The 17033-nt window shown below is 40.4% G+C and overlaps 1 protein-coding gene across 4 annotated transcripts in view; it reads right to left on the reverse strand.

Moving 5' to 3' along the window:
* The window catches only part of apba1a (amyloid beta (A4) precursor protein-binding, family A, member 1a), a 100767-nt gene extending 84492 nt beyond the window's left edge, over window positions 1-16275 (reverse strand). For 2 of the 4 annotated variants that reach the window (XM_021606637.3, XM_021606631.3), the window contains exon 1: window positions 15926-16275. The gene's annotated coding sequence lies outside the window, so the exon portion shown is untranslated. The remainder of the gene's footprint in view (window positions 1-15925) is intronic. The other 2 variants (XM_090238029.1, XM_021606633.3) reach the window with 1 other exon arrangement.
* Window positions 16276-17033: the final 758 nt, after the last annotated feature.

The raw sequence follows: 17033 nt of genomic DNA on the forward strand, positions 1-17033 counted from the left end.
TAAAGAAAAAAGTATTTAATAAGAATACTTCATTCATTCAGATTTAGGATGTGTTATTTTAGTGTTCCCTTTATTTTTTTGAGCAGTGTATATATAAAATCACACACACACACACACACACACACACAGCGACACACAATACTGTCCATTATCAACACACTAACTTCGTACAGGAATTGTGACGCAGGTCCAAAGTTTGTAGATCCCAAACTCCTCAAATTCCAATTAACAGCTTCATACAAAAAAAATCCAGATTGGCAGATCATTTTCCAATTCTAACATAAATTCCCACATAGAGGACTATCCGCTGACTGATAACATTAATATGCAGTTGCTAACTCTAAGGTTTAGTCCGCATTAAATATTCCCTTTCACTGTAATAGTTCTAGTGACACAGTAGTACACCACATTATATATGTAGCAGGGTGCAATTTGGGACAAAGCCTATGATTCATAACGATATTATATTGTAATCTATTAATATAATCTAATATCAAACCAAGCAGAGGCCAGAAATAGACACAAAGCCATATGGCGCATTACTCCATCCCTCTATTCTTCTATCATCCCTCTTTCTCCATCCATCCATCCAGCCCAGACATGTGTTCAAATCAGGGGAGAATGACTGCTCCCTTTCATTGAAGCCACAGGAGTTCAAGGCCAACCGCGGTACTGCAGGCATTGTTAGCAGAAAACAGGATCCCCGTTATAGTAAATAGAAAAATAGTGATCTTCGTGGTCAATATTTGTTTAAATAAAATAAAAAAATCGAAAGCAAACATGGTTGCAATAATTGCTTATACTACACCAGATGTATGTCCTTGAACAGATTATTTCAAAATTGCACAAAGTTCTAAGGACAATTTAGTTTCTAATCGATCCTGGGCAACCGGCCGTGATCGGGAGTCCCATAGGGCGGCGCACAATGGGCCCAGCGTCGTCCGGTTAAGGGGAGGGTTTGGCCGGGGTAGGCCGTCATTGTAAAATAAGAATTTGGTTAAATAAAGGTTAAATAAATAAAATAATGCCAGCCTGCAGTACCCCGGTCAGCCTTGAGTTACTCAATGAGAGGAGGCAGCACTGAGCTAGCCTGCAACGTCTCTTCCTGGTTTAGCTCAAACTGCGCATTTTATGTCTCCATGGGCAGCCATTTTAACTGATTTAATTTGGCTTCCAATGCGCTTTTGAATCTTCACATTGGAATTAATGGTGTCACATGATCAATTGCTTCGTCCATTCATATCATGGGTTCAAATAGGCTGGCTCAAGCAAACATTCAGGATGTTTGAAAGAGAACAATTACTACTTGAACCCAGGTCTGATGCACAGAAGAGAGGTTATGTGTAGGTTATACAGGCCATATGTTTTCTGTCTACCCAATTATGCTGATATGCTATTGATATTACAACACAGCAGAGTAATAGGCCAGTAGGATGTACTGTAAAGACATAGCTTCATGCCCTCACTACCTCCGCTTGCCTTGGCTAATCTTTGTAGTAGTTGTGCAATTACTCAATATTCCCACACACAGTTGGGAATGTTTGAAGATACCAGTCTAGTTCCCAGACAGACAGTTGTAGCTCTAAGACTGTCCCAGATATTGATGTTTATAGATTACTATGTAGGTCGTAGCTACTCCCTAGGTGGTCATTAACTCACCTACATCCAGTCAAGGGCACCTTAGTTTTGCCAAGTTTCGATACCTACAGTACTGTATGTGTGTAGCTCCTGTGTGTATCTACACTGGTGTGGTCAGGGCATCCAGCTGAAATAAGAAAAGCATGAGTGAGGAGTGCCAGGTGAGGGTGAATCAAAGCTATGGGTAGAGAAACCATTTTAAATATCTTTGGTCCATCTTAAATGATCTGGTTCTTCCCTGCACACTACACAACTCACCTTCATGTCCTCTCAAAGTACAGCGACACACACACTCCCAAAGAACTCAGCAGTAGCTTGAGGAACACTGATAAACAGCTAATTAGGTTTGTGGAGCCCATTTGGTAATTTGTTTCCTGCATCCCCTGTTGAGTAGATATATCAGTTATTGACTGCTGAGATTTAGAAGGTGGGTAATTAACTACAAAAATGTGGCAAAAAATATCACCATTAACATCACAGACTAATAGAAGGGATTCTCTTTTATGTGTATATACAGTGTGTGTGTGTGTGTGTGTGTGTGTGTGTGTGTGTGTGTGTGTGTGTGTGTGTGTGTGTGTGTATGTGTGTGTATGTCTGTGTGTGTGTGTGTGTGTGTGTGTGTGTTCACCTGTGAGGATGTCTCATTGCTCCTGAATGATTCTCCCACATACTGACAGCTCATTAGGAGATAGTGGGAGGTAGCAAGCGAGAGAGAGAAAAAAGAAAGAAAGACAAAAAGGGAAAAGGGAATCCACAGAGGCCTCTGAGACACAGTCCATATATCTAAGATCGAGAAAAATACTAACATTTTCCCTCAAAACCTATGTCTGCATGACGTCAATTGAATAAACAAAAAACATACTTTAATTGGACTGTATTCTGAATCGTGACACTCGAAAACACCATTGTACACATAGTGCAGCATGACAGTGTGATTCTAGCCTCAACAACAAAGCTTCAGTCCCCCTGCTTCACATTCAGTGTGATTGGAGGCAGACAGGAGATGAAAATGTCTTGAACAGTGAATACCAGCAGCAGCAGACCAGCAGACTGTAATGGACAGACCATGTTGTATTGTGAAGTGGTCCTGTGAGATCTCGAATGCGTCCCAAATGGCACCCTATTCTCTATATAGAGTAGTGCAATACCTTTTACCAGAGCCTATGACACTCATCTTGTGAACTCCATCCCTGTGTTCTCACTGTGTGACTTTAGGCACTCAAGCTTCTATATCAATCACACCAACCAGACATATGACCCTTACATATGACCTCTTATATCCTGTAGCCTGACAGCTCTTCACAAAAATATATCTACAACACACACACACAGTACACACACACACACACACACACACACACACACACACACACTCACACAGCACAAGCTCTTTCTCAGAATAAGAGATGAAAACTGTGAAGAGACAGAGAGCATTTACTAGCTGCTGATACAGTCTAGTGTTGTCAATACAGAATACAGAAACATAATTATGTGGTAAATAAAACAGAATAGCTGGTGTTAGAACTACTACAATGCTGCCTAACCTTTCCTGCCTCTGTCATTGTTAAGCTGTATCAACCCACAGAACTCCTCTAGAGAGTGATTCATATTGAAAGAAAGCTCAATGCCATTCCTACTGACCCAGAGGAGAAGAATAGGACAGGGCAGCTAAGGAAATAAGCAACAGCAAAGAGTTGAGAGAGGAAGAGCAGAAGGGGAACGTTTCAATATTGCAAGGTGTGCACCGGAATCCCCGACATCATTATGTGGACACGGTGTGGCAAGCCCATGCATTGACAAACAGTCATGGAGAGTCCCTTGTAGGGGTATAAATCAGAAGGAAAACATGCTGGTGATACACACACCTTCACACACACTGTACCCCCAGGATTAGCCTCTGTTGGATTCTAGCTTGAAATATACTTATTTGTGTTACCATACTAGAACTTATTGATTACTTTACATGTATAATGAATGTATATGTTTGGGTCAATGGAAAGTAAGATAGGAACTAGGTGTATGGAAAGTTACTGAGTGAGAGAGGGGGAGTGCAGAAAGTTTACATTCTGTCACAGACATAGGCCCCGCCCACTATGTACTTTGCCTCCGGACACAAATACATTTGCACATAGATCCTTCCTGCTTACCCATAACATGTTAATCACTACTGCTAGGCCACTTACTAAAACGTGCTCAAGTCAATTAGTCAGTTTCCAACGCCTGCCCTGTATCCTGTCAGCTCCCCTGGACCCTAAACAGACACCACAGGAGCAGATGAGAGCATTTACCGCAAAATGTATAATGTAAACAAAGAGACAGCCACCACAATATGCAGCACTGAGGGGGTCGTTCCACCTCAAAAAGCACAAGAGGTTCTGTAAGAAACCGATACGATTTGCATTCCTGCAACATTATTTGGTTGAAATATAATATGATCTCTGAGAAATTAAGCTAATTGATTGCACCCAAATTGGCGATATTCATTTAATTGTTAATTTATAGATTCATATACAGTCGTGGCCCAAAATATTGGCACCCTTGCACTTTTTTCAAATAATCCAGACAACTGTTGAAATTAAAACTTATTTTGGTATCCACATATGAATGTCTTCAGTGTGCAGTTGAACAAAAATATATTTTAAAAAATGAATAATTTACTAAATCTTAGTTAATTCCACAAAGAAATCCTAAAATGGCTCGGACAATATTATTGGCACCTTCTAGAAGTAGCTAGAAATAATTAGATTTCAAGTAGGTGATTCTCATTTACTTTGGAATTGACCTCACCTGTGGTGAGTTGAAGCTGCTTGCGGTATAAAAATCACATATTCAACCAGTTTGAATAGAGAAAAGGACTTGTTCTCCTTTTTTTGTGTCACTGTGTGTACCACACTGAGCATGGACAAAAGAAAGAAAAACAAATAATTATCTGAGGAGATCAGACACAAGATTGTAACCAAGCATGGACAATCTCAAGGCTACAAATCTCCAGAGACCTTGATGTTCCTGTTTCCACCATATGTAATGTTATCAAGAAGTTTAAGGCCCATGTCACTGTAGCCAACCTCACTGAACTTGGCCAGCAAGAGAGAAATTGATGGAAGATTGAAGTGAAGGATTGTTCGAATGGTGGATAAAGCACCTCGGTCAACTGCCAAACAGATTCAAGCTGACCTTCAGACACAAGGTGTGACAGTTTCAACTCGCACCATCCGTCTCCAACTCAATGAAAGGGGGTTATGGTAGGAGACCCAGGAGGACCCTACTGCTGAGAGAAAGACATAAGAAAGCCCGACTGCAATTTGCCAAAACACACCTGAACATGCCCAAATCCTTCTGGGAGAATGTCCTGTGGACAGATGAGACCAAATTAGAGTTTTTTGGTAAAGCACACCATCTCTATGTTTACAGAAAACAAAATGAAGGTTTCAAAGAAAATAACACCTTCCCCACAGTCAAACATGGAGCAGGTTCAGTGATGTTTTGTGGTTGCTTTGCTGCCTCTGGCACTGGGTGCCTTGAAGGTGTGCATGGCGTCATGAAATCAGGTGAATACCAAGGCATTTTGGAGCACAATGTCGGACCCAGTGACAGAAAGGTGGGTCTCCGTCGAAGGTCATGGGTCTTCCAGAAGAACAATGACACCAAACACACTTCAAAAAGCACCCAGGAATGTTTCAAGACAAAACACTGGACTGTTCTGAAGTGGCCAGCAATGAGTCCAGATCTAAATCCAATTGAAAACTTGTGGAGAGGTCTGAAAACAGCAGTTAGGAGAAGGCACCCTTCTAATCTGGGAGAAATTGAGGATTTTGCACAAAAGGAGTGGGCCAAACTGTCAGTACAGAGGTGCAGCAAGCTCATCGATGGTTATAGGAAGGGCTTGATTGCAGATATTTTGACCAAAGGCTGTGCTACCAAATATTAAGTATAGGGTGTCCATTTTGTCAATGCCATTTCTGTTTATTTTCTGATTTAAATGGATATATTAAGTTCTGAATCAAAAACAAAAGTTCTGTAATATTAACAGTGAAATAAAGAATTGTGGAGGTCAAATACTTTGTTCAATTTCAACTAATTTTTAGGGAAAAATGTGAGTAAGACATGAAGAATGAAAAATAAAAAGCCACTCAGGGACCCCCCACACCTCACACCAGGCCCACCCCAACAGACAGTATACAGTATTAGTTCTCTGTTTGACATGTAGTATGAAGCTGCAGCTTGGAATATTGTTTATTCATACTATATTTCTTATGGATCCTCATAAGCTGCTGCCTTGCTCTTCCTGGGGTCAGGCAAAATTAGGGCAGATATACCATTTTTTTAAATTACAAAACATTCAGTACAGAATTCACAACACACTAAGTGTATTATCAGTGAATATGGTGCAGAGAAATTAGCCATTGAAGTCACATGCATTTCCCCCCATAAATATGTGTGAAAATGCAAGGTTTTTCGCACTAAATACCACTGTTCCTACTATTGCCACTCCCGTTAATCCTCATTCATTGTAGTTGTGGTGCAGGTTGTAGCAGTGGTGTAAAGTAAAAATACTTGAAAGTACTACTTAAGTAGTTTTTTTTTAGTTATCAGTACTTTACCATTTTTTATTTTTGAAAACGTTTACTTTTACGCACTACATTACTAAAGAAAATGATGTACTTTTTTTACTACATACATTTCCCTGACACCCAAAAGTACTCGTTACATTTTGAATTCTTAGCAGGACAGGAAAATTGCCTAATTCACACACTTATCAAGAGAACATCCCTGGTCATCCCTACTGCCTCTGGTCTGGCAGACTCACTAAACACATGCTTCATTTGTAAATTATGTCTGAGTGTAGGAGAAAGCTCCTGGCTGTCTGGTTTGCTTTAATTAGCAATTATTTATACTATTATTTTTGATACTTAAGTATATTTTAGCAATTATATTTACTTTTGATACTTAAGTATAATTAAAACCAAATAGTTTGACTACTCAAGTATGACAATTGGGTTATTTTTCCACCACTGGGTTGTAGCATGGGTGGAAGTAAGAAGAACGCACATTTTATGGCTTATAAAGATGTTGAACTGAATTCAAACTTAAACATGATCTTAGGCTACTCATAAAAACAGCAGCTCTTTCCTGTATTCGTTGAGTCTCTAGCTTGTCATGGTTTTAAATGTTTTGAAATCTCACAGTATCAACGTCGCTGTGCATTCGAGGCTTCTTTTTACAGTCTATGGCTCGAGGAAACGGTGCACACACGGTGATCTGAGCTATCTGATCAGCTGTAGGCCTATAGATGCACTTGACTTGACTCTCTGGAGTTCTACCTTCAGACACATGAAATGGTTCAAAATGGAAACACTTTACCCTCCCCGCCCTAGGGCTGCTGAATCAAGTCCACTTATCGCAAACAAAAATAGGAACCTGAGGTTTTATCCTTTTTTTTAATTGATTTTTTTAGAAATGTTTGGTGATCGACTAGGAATGCCTTACAGATCAACCGGTTGGTGACTACTGCTGTATGGTGTTTTGCAATGGTAATGGTATTGGGTTGGGTTTAATGGTAAATGTAACACAACATATAGAGATGTTTTCTAGTAATGTTATTGAAAAACATGAGACTGACATGCAAAGGTTTATAATTGTATTATTAGGGTTGTCCTAAAATATTTGGGCTTCATATGAGAATTGCGCCATAGGGAAAGCCCCTCTCAGAGAGCTGCCACTTGTTTGACTATTCAAGGGGAGTTTGGTTGAAGCATTAGGTTGCTCAGAGAATTACAAACTGAATTGCTTTCATGGAGGACTGGCTTGACTTTTGAGGATGACTACAATTTATTTTCATTATGAGAAAAAGCTATTGGTTTTCAAACCAAAGTTGCAGATAAAATGTTATGATCCATTTGATAAACACAAGAGACCCACAAAAAGGATAAAAGGTTGTGGTAGTAGCATGAACAGTTTACACATTCATTTATGGAGGAAATGCAAGTGACTTCAATTTATCTGAACAGGAAGGGAAAGAAACACCTATTGTACATAGTATAAATAATCAATACTCTAAGGCGCAGCTTCATACTACTTGTCAAACATAGGGAAAATATACTGTATACTGGCCATTAGGGTGGGCTTGGTGTGGGGTTTGGGGGGTCCGTGGATGGCTTTTGACCATTTATTTGGATTCCTCACGTCTTAATCATTTATTGAATATTATATGAATCCAAATGGTCTTAAAACAAAATAATATTGAATAATATTGCAGGAATACTAATCTTATCTGATTCTAACTACAGAAACAATTTCAGAACAATCTGAAACAATCTGGATGTCATGGCTTGCTGAAATGACTGGACCAACCCTGAGAGAAAGATTACATGTGTCTACACACTGGAATGCATTTAAATGTTTTTTAAAAATTTATTTAACCTTATTTAACTAGGCAAGTCAGTTAAGAACATATTCTTATTTAAAATGATGGCCTACCCCGGTCAAACCCTCCCCTAACCAAAACGACGATGGGACTGCCGATCACGGCCGGTTGTGATACAGCCCGGGATCGAGCCAGGGTCTGTAGTGACGCCTCTAGCACTGCGATGCGGTGCCTTAGACTGCTTCTCACTCAGGTGGGCCATGTTAAAAGCTAATGAGTGGAATGTATTTCCTTCTTAATGCGCTTGAGCCAATCAGTTGTGTTGTGACAAGATAGCTCTATTTGGTAAATGACCAAGTCTATATTATGGCAGGAACAGCTCAAATAAGCAAAGAAAAAATGACAGTCCCTCATTACTTTAAGGTCAGTCAATACGGAAATGTGTGCAGTCGCCAAAACCATCAAGCGCTATGATGAAACTGGCTCTCATGAGGACCGCAACAGGAAAGGAAGACCCAGAGTTACCTCTGCTGCAAAGGATAAGTTCATTAGAGTTAACTGCACCTTGCAGCCCAAATAAATGCTTTACAGAGTTCAATTAACAGACACATCTCAACATCAACTGTTCAGAGGAGACTGTGTGAATTGCTGTAAAGAAACCACTACTAAGAATAAGAGAGTTGCTTGGGCCAAGAAACACAAGCAATGGACATTAGACTGGCGGAAATCTTTCATTTGGTCTGATGAGTCCAAATTTGCAATTTTTGATTCCAACCACCTTGTCTTTGTGACACGCAGAGTAGGTGAACAGATGATCTCCGCATGTGTTGTTCCCACCATGAAGCATGGAGGAGGCGGTGTGATGGTGCGAGGGTGCTTTGCTGGTGACACTGTCAGTGATTTATTTAGAATTCAAGGCACACTTAACCAGCATGGCTACCACAGCATTCTGCAGCGATACACCATCACATCTGGTTTGGGCTTAGCGGGAGTATCATTTGTTTCTCAAAAGGACAATTACCCAACACACCTCCAGGCTGTGTAAGGGCAATTTGACCAAGAAGGAGAGTGATGGAGTGCTGCATACAATGACCTGGCCTTCACAATCACCCAACTTCATTCCAATTGAGATGGTTTGGGATGAGTTGTACCGCAGAGTGAAGGAAAAGCAGCCAAACAAGTGCTCAGCATATGTGGGACCTCCTTCAAGATAGTTGGAAAATCATTCCAGGTTAAGAGAATGCCAAGAGAAGAGTGTGCAAAGCTGTCATCAAGGCAAAGGTTGGCAACTTTGAAGAATCTCATTGAAAATATATTTCGATTTGTTAAACCCTTTTTTGGTAACTACATGATTCCATTTGTGTTATTTCATAGTTTTGATGTCTTCACTATTACTCAACAATGTAGAAAATAGTAAAAATAAAGAAAAACCCTTGAATGAGTAGGTGTCCAAACTTTTGACTGGTTTGGATACCTACTCTGCATAATACTGTACATAAATTAGTAAAATACCCCAACCATGTGGGAATGAGCCATCACCTTGTTTATGACATTTTAGCAAACAACATACTGTATTGTGAAAAACATGCATTAAGAGAGGAGAAACCACGTCAATTTCATGTTTTTAAAATGTAACCTTTATTTAACTAGGCAAGTCAGTTAAGAACAAATTCTTATTTACAATGACGGTCTACCAAAAGGCAAAAGGCCTCCTGCTGGGATTAAAAATAACTAAAATAAAAAATATATATAGGACAAAACACACATCCCGACAACACAACATAAAGAGATATCTGAGACAACATAGCAAGGCAGCAACACATGACAACACAGCATAGTAGCAACACAACATAACAACATGGTAGCAAAACAACATGGCAGGAGCACAACATGGTAGAAGCACAAAACATGGTACAAACATTATTGGGCACAGACAACAACAGCACATGTGGGCAAGAAGGTAGTTCATAATTGTAATAGACTATCTCTGATTGTAATCTCCAAAACATCTCTCCTCCTCTTGTTATCACTCCATTGGAGAGTAAATGAAAAGGAGTAATCTATATGCATGTAGCAGAGAGTAGTGTGGGTAGGCAGCCAGTGCAGACGTTGACAGTGAGTAACTGAGAAAACAACTGCTAAGAATGATGAGACACTGACAGTACTGCAATTAAACTAACAACCATTATGACAGAGACAGACAATGAAACACTTAAAGTGAAGAATGACAAATTAAAAACACCTCCTTCGACAACATCTTTAAGGGTCCCCAAAATAATAGCAATATTATGCTGTGTGTGTGTGTGTGTGTGTGTGTGTGTGTGAGAGAGAGAATGAACAGCTGTGTGTGAATGAGTAGAGTGATATTGATACTAGCCCAACATATTCTATCCCTCTCAACATGCTGGTCAATAACAGATGTACATTTTCACCTCTGAAATTGTATTTATTTAACCTTTATTTAATTTAACTGGGCAAGTCAGTTAAGAACAAATTCTTATTTATAACGACGGCCTACCACAGCCAAACCCGGATGACGCTGGGCCAATTGTGCGCCGCCCTATGGGACTCCCAATCACGGCCGGGTGTGATAGAGCCTGGATTCGAACCAGGGACTGTAGGGACACCTCTCTTGCACTGAGATGCAAGAGAGGCCACTTTCGCCACTTGGGAGCCCGAAAAAGGACCACGCAGAGTGCTAAACACACACACTCTCTCTCTCTCTCCTTAGAGAGAAAATTAGTCATGGAAACCAATTCCACAACTCTGACTTCCATATCTCAGAGGGGAGCCGAGGGAGGAGGTAGGAAGGGGAGGAGGTGTTCACACCAGAAGTCCTTTCTGTAGGTCAGAGTCCCCATCTCCTCCCCTCACTCCCCCTCCATCTCGCTATTCCCTCACTACCCCCATCCATTCTCTCTCCCCCTCTCCTTCACTCATATCTCTCAGCTTTTGTAGCATTCTTCCTCTTGACAACCTCCACCCCAGCAGAAAGCCTGCCATGTAGGTATGCCTGCTGTTCAACCAATCACATCTCATTCTGAAGTAGCTCTAACCACATCTCATTCTGCCTGATATCCACCAATCACATCTCTTTCTGAATCAGGGACAGACAGACGGCTCCAGTGAAAGGTCACAGATTGGCCTAACACACCAGGAAAATACAGCCTCACTCCTCCTCCTCTGCCCAGAGAAAGGGCATTTCTGATCTGTGATCTCTACCCCCTTCCTTCCCGCCTTTCCAAGACAAATGCACTTGAGTGTTTACCAAAGGGAAAAAAGCCGCAGAAATCAAATGCACACACTAAAGTCAAATGCCAGAATCAATGACGGCCATAAAGCTCCTTAAACTTCCACAACTTTCACATAATCGATTAGAGAGCTACTGGGTGTGCAGAATATTACTGCAGCCCAGCAATAACACACCTGATTCAACTTATCAACTGCTCGACAAAACAGCCAGTGGTGGGCTGGAACAAAAGCCTGCACACACCAAGCTCGGACCAGGTTGGCTAACCACTGGACTAACCCTATTAGTCTTTTAATTAGATATCAACCCTGTCCTATTTATGACCATTTCCATGGTGATGAACCGTTTATAATACATCCTATTCAGCAATTACACAGCTTACTGGCTCAACATGGAAGGAGAGGATCAAGAATTCTGCAAATCCTTTTAAAGCAGTGATATATTTCTGGTCCTTTCCCTCCCTCCCTCGGACTACACGCGCCATATGCTTCTTACGCTGATGGCCTAAACAAACACACACCCGCTAATCTCAAAATATTATAAGGTTAATTGGAGGAAGTAAGACTTATTTAGCAACACTGTAGGGCTAGTATCTGTGTCAGAAACATTTAACAGAAGCAGCCTTTTCAGCAAATGCACATAATGTGTCTATGTACCTTTGAAGGGGGTTGACTACTGTCACCATGAACATCAAGAGGGGTATCAAGAGGGGTTACAGTTGGGTATGGCAGGCGCCATACACTAGCTCAAGACAGAAAATGTCAACGTAGGCTATACAAAATTTAGACAAAAATCATTCCAATCCCACCTAAAATGTAACGGCTGTAATTGAGAGCTGGCTTTAGGACCATGCGGAGCATCGCTGAGAGAGAAGCTGCCAGCCTGCACGCCTTTCTCACCGCAGAGAGCATAGGCAGTGCCAGACAGTTTGCTATGTTTGTCTGCCGTTTAGGCAGTGCGTTCATTGCTTTTGAATTTGATGTCGGTATTTGAACTCAGCCTTGTAAACCTTGCAGCCAGCTATTTTATGCACTGGTTACTTTCACATTGATGTCGACATTGGCGGCGCGTCCAATAAGTTAAAGGAAGATAAGCTTCCTCTAAAGTAAATTAAATTAAATGTGATATATAATTACAAAATGCCTATACAGAAATAAACAAAATCATTCAAAATTCTACACCAGAGTGTATGATTTGGCCACAGAGAATCATTTGAATCTTTAAAAAATTAGCTGTGGATTGTTTTAAACCTGCAATTTGGGCAGCGCTTGGCAAATAGCCTAACAAATAGCTGATTGTTGAATTGCAGTGGTCAGTGAAAAGTAGTTAAATAGCCCTATTGCAATATTTCAAAAATACAATCGTGAATAATCACTGTCATCATTGGATCGGTACCATTGGAAAGTTTTGAGATTAGATGGTTGCATTTAAAGTTACAATACGCAGAAAATCCTGCATTTCCTGGCTGCTTAAACTCTAATAGTTTGCCGAATTTCAGTTTGTGTGACAAAATAAGCTAGTATAGTGTAGAGAATAATTGTACCATCTAAACCGCTGTGAAATGTATTTTCCGCAACCAAAAAGATTGTTGTTTCAGCTGTTTGAAGCTGAGTGTACAAAACTGAAAGTAAAAGACACAAAAACAAAATGTAAGAACAGGAAGCATAGAAATAGCACACATAGAACATATCTACCGCTTCTTCAACTTGGTTTCAAGTGGAATGGTAGATCTCTAACTCCCATTTCTATGTGAATTTGGTCAGGTAAGATTAAGACATGGTTGTTTTTACTGATCTGTTTGTCAGTGTCAATAGAGTAGGCTACTAATTTGTTGTACTCAAAAATATGTTGCTTATGTCTCCAGTCATATAAAGCATAGTAGAACTGCATGAAATGTGTTTATCAAAGGCCACATTTCCTATGCAAAGAAAGGAGAAGAAACGTCTCTGATTAGGCTTAGTTTTTCACTGAGCTCAGGTATGCATTGTTCAGAACCACCCCAAACATTCTGAAATTGCATTTTTGTCCCCCTTAGTTTCATCATTGGAATGTGATACAAAACGCCTCCGAGCGGTCGGGTAGGTGGTTTGGAGTGTTTTTCTGACTGGATAAAAAAATATGCATATAATAATAATGATTCCCCCCTCCTTCTAAAACCAAAGTTGTGGTCGCTGTTCAGAAAGGTCTGTTTCGCTAACAGTGATTGAGTTATATGACCGCTCCCGAGTGGCGCAGCGGTCTAAGGCACTGCATCTCAGTGCTATAGAGGCGTCACTACAGATCCTGGTTCGATTCCAGGCTGTATCACAACCGGCTGTGATTGGGAGTCCCAAAGGGCGGTGCACAATTGGTCCAGCATCGTCCGGATTGCCTGTCTACAAGTGCCTGATAAAGGTGGATATAGATGCCTGTAAAGGTGAGAAAAAAAATTGCTTCCCCAAACTTGAAACTCACATGCTATGGATGTCGGCAGTGGCGGTTCTAGCTTGTATGCTCCGCTCCCCTCCCCCAAAAAACAACCAGCCATTTGGAACAACACAAATAGATAATCATAACATTTAAAACTATATAAATAAAAACATATATACAAAAATACAACTCAGAAATATAAAGTACAAGACAAATAGAAACAAATTGTAGTATATAAATACAAATAAAAAGAGGATCAAATTATTACACTATTACCCTATTGCTAACAGAAAACACACAAATAAAACTAAATTGCACAAGTCCTATATCACACAAATACACAATAGAATAACACACTTATAAAGAAAAGAACCTGATTATTACACTATTGCACCGCAAACAAGAAACACAAACTAAATTGCACAACTAATTGCATTAGTACTGTACAAAGTTAGAGGTGCGCTATTTGAAAGATACCCTTGCTCCTAGTCCGGCTTCATCATCTCAACTTCTGAGTGGGAGATCTTCCCAGGAAGTAGTAACCTGCCTAGCTCACAAACTAGAATCAGGGCGCCAATTCCGACAAGGTTAATCGACCCACGGTCCCACACAGTGACGTGACCTGAAAATAAGCGATAGAAAACTGATTGCACAAATGCCACCATTCCGAATGTTTTTTTTTTGTGCGGGCGCCGGGTGCAGCTGGGCGGTTGCCCATGTCGCCTATCATCCGCCACTGGATGTCGGAATTTGAAGTTGGCTTTGTTGTGACTTGTTAGTGTGTATCATGGATCTATTTCAAGTTGCACTGTATGAGCGATTCCACAAGTAAATTAGTAACGTTACATTTATGATACGGTTGAGTAGTGGTTGACATTACATACTGTTCCACAGAACTTTAAACCTAATATTTCTGTGATAATGAATGGCTGGGGTCGTATGTTTTTGCAGTTCTCCAAATAGCATTTGGTGGTGAACCACGTATTTTGATGCTATTGAAGAATAAAAATGCGACCAATCAATATTTTGATGCTATTGAAGAATAAAAATGCGACCAATCAATCTCCATCCATATAGACAACACATGACATACAGGCGGGGTACTGCTTTTCTGCGACCTGCATCATCGGTAGGATGAAGAGAACGAGTGCGCTGCGACTAATCTGTGGACAAAACACAGATAAGCGGAGAGCTATGAATACAGAAAACCCAGAAACAACTCCTAAACCCCAAAACATTGACATAACATACTTTTACCTTAATTACGTCAATAGTTTTTTCCTTGCCACCTGCTCCGAAACGGATGAGCCAAGGCGACAATTAGGACGAATATTTGTCAGGAATGCAAAATCCGAAGCACCTACTGCGCTTGCGTATTCCGGGCCCGGACCGCCATTCATCAGCTCACAGACCACTATTTGGCAAAAAAACACCGATCTTGCCCCGGTCCCCGTGGACGGCGGAGGCAGCTGCGAGGCAGTAACAATTATAAACGCATCGTAATGAATGCTCTCTTGTTACAGAAGCCAAGTCTGCAAAAAGGATGAATCAGACCAGAGCCCAGACAGATCAATAGCACTGTTGTGGCCAGCCTGGTCAGATTTAGGAGGGGCCGCATCACTTGGAAAAAAACACCTATTTTTTGGCAAAGCCATCAAGTTAGGGATGTAGCCTCATGCCATGGAACCTAATGCAAAGCAAACCCGTTATAGCCTAACTGTCACGTAGCCAAGCACTGTTATCTTAATTGAAAAAAAAATGAAAAAAAGAATAGAACAACGAATGCACTTGTTGCGCAATTTAAAGCATCATCTCGGCAACATCATAATTTTTTATCTCCTGAAATTTAGAAAATAATGTTGTCCATAGATAAATTGCTGTAGTTTATTATATCTAATATTTTCTATTGTTTTAAAATTAAGCTTATCAATGCCTTCGGAACATCTGCAAATGAATGACCTGGCCTAGAAAATATTCTATCCGCCGCATAGAATGTTTGTTTCATGTCAACAAAGTAGGCGTTTAAATGATTCCCTACGCTACATTGATACATTATAGCCTAACTCTTGTATTGCTTATATGGATCAACAAATCTCCCGCTGGCCATGACCATGAAAAGTATCGGCAGCAGGATGACTGGGCTACCCTGGCCACTCAAGTGCCATTCGCCCAGGCAATCTCTGCTAGTGCTACAGTTCGTTCACAAAAATACGTAACCGTGCGTTCACAAGCAATTCGTTCGAATCAACGGTAATTCATCTCACCTCAGGTTCTTCAATATCGATGTTTCTGCAAGCTGTCGGTCCGTTCCATTCCCTGCAATTCCACCATCTTTCGTTCCACACCTCTCTCACTCTACCCGGCTAGGCTGAGCAGCAGTCGGTCTGTGCTGTGCTGTGAGCGAGCTGCCTCCCTCCCCTACCCCTCCTCCTCAGCCACCGTGACATCAGAGGGGGATTACAAACAATCCAAAAGCATCTTTAAATGGGGGGAATTTTGTCCAGCACTGGATGGCCGCTTCAGCGGTCTTGAAAGGCTTATATTGTCTTCAACTAGAGTACACACATTTCTGGTCCGCTTCATATATCCATGCTATATTGCATGTCAGTTCAATTATTATTTTCAGATCTGTACTTAGTCATGGGGAAACAACTGGATTCCATTTATAGGCTGTCATGTGATGTCCAGACATTTAGCTAGATAGGCACACGTGAAAGAGAGAAGTAATGGCAATGGAATAGCAAGGAAGTTTTAGTCAGAGATGTAAATAAATAGTTTACCATTACCAACATGCTTATTACGTATTTTCCACCAACAACCCATTCTTCACCTATTTTACCTCAGGTAGTGACAAAGTTGTGTATTCCAGATGATGATCTTTATTAAACTTGGTAAGCAGTTGATAAAAAACTATTTATGTTGAAACAGTATATATAATTAATTGTATTACTCTAAATAAATACAGAAATAATCAAAGATGAGCTGCTAGGCATATTAACATACATATTAACACACCCTCCAAAAACAATTTTACAATAAATTAGAAAAAGTACAAAGAAAGTAAGAAACAACATTATCTTTTAAAAACTAAATGAACCTTTGTAAAAAATAATGATTCTGCATATAAACTCAGCAAAAAAAGAAACGTCCCTTTTTCAGGACCCTGTTTTTGAAAGATAATTCGTAAAATTCCAAATAACTTCACAGATCTTCATTGTAATGGGTTTAAACACTGTTTCCCATGCTTGTTCAATGAACCATAAAAAAATTATGAACATGCACCTGTGGAATGGTCGTTTAGACACTAACAGCTTACAGAAGGTAGGCAATTATGGTTACAGTTATGAAAACTTAGGACACTAAAGAGGCCTT

Source organism: Oncorhynchus mykiss, chromosome 6 (assembly GCF_057628025.1).
Source record: "Oncorhynchus mykiss isolate SJ-2025 chromosome 6, ASM5762802v1, whole genome shotgun sequence".
NCBI classification, from domain to species: domain Eukaryota; kingdom Metazoa; phylum Chordata; class Actinopteri; order Salmoniformes; family Salmonidae; genus Oncorhynchus; species Oncorhynchus mykiss.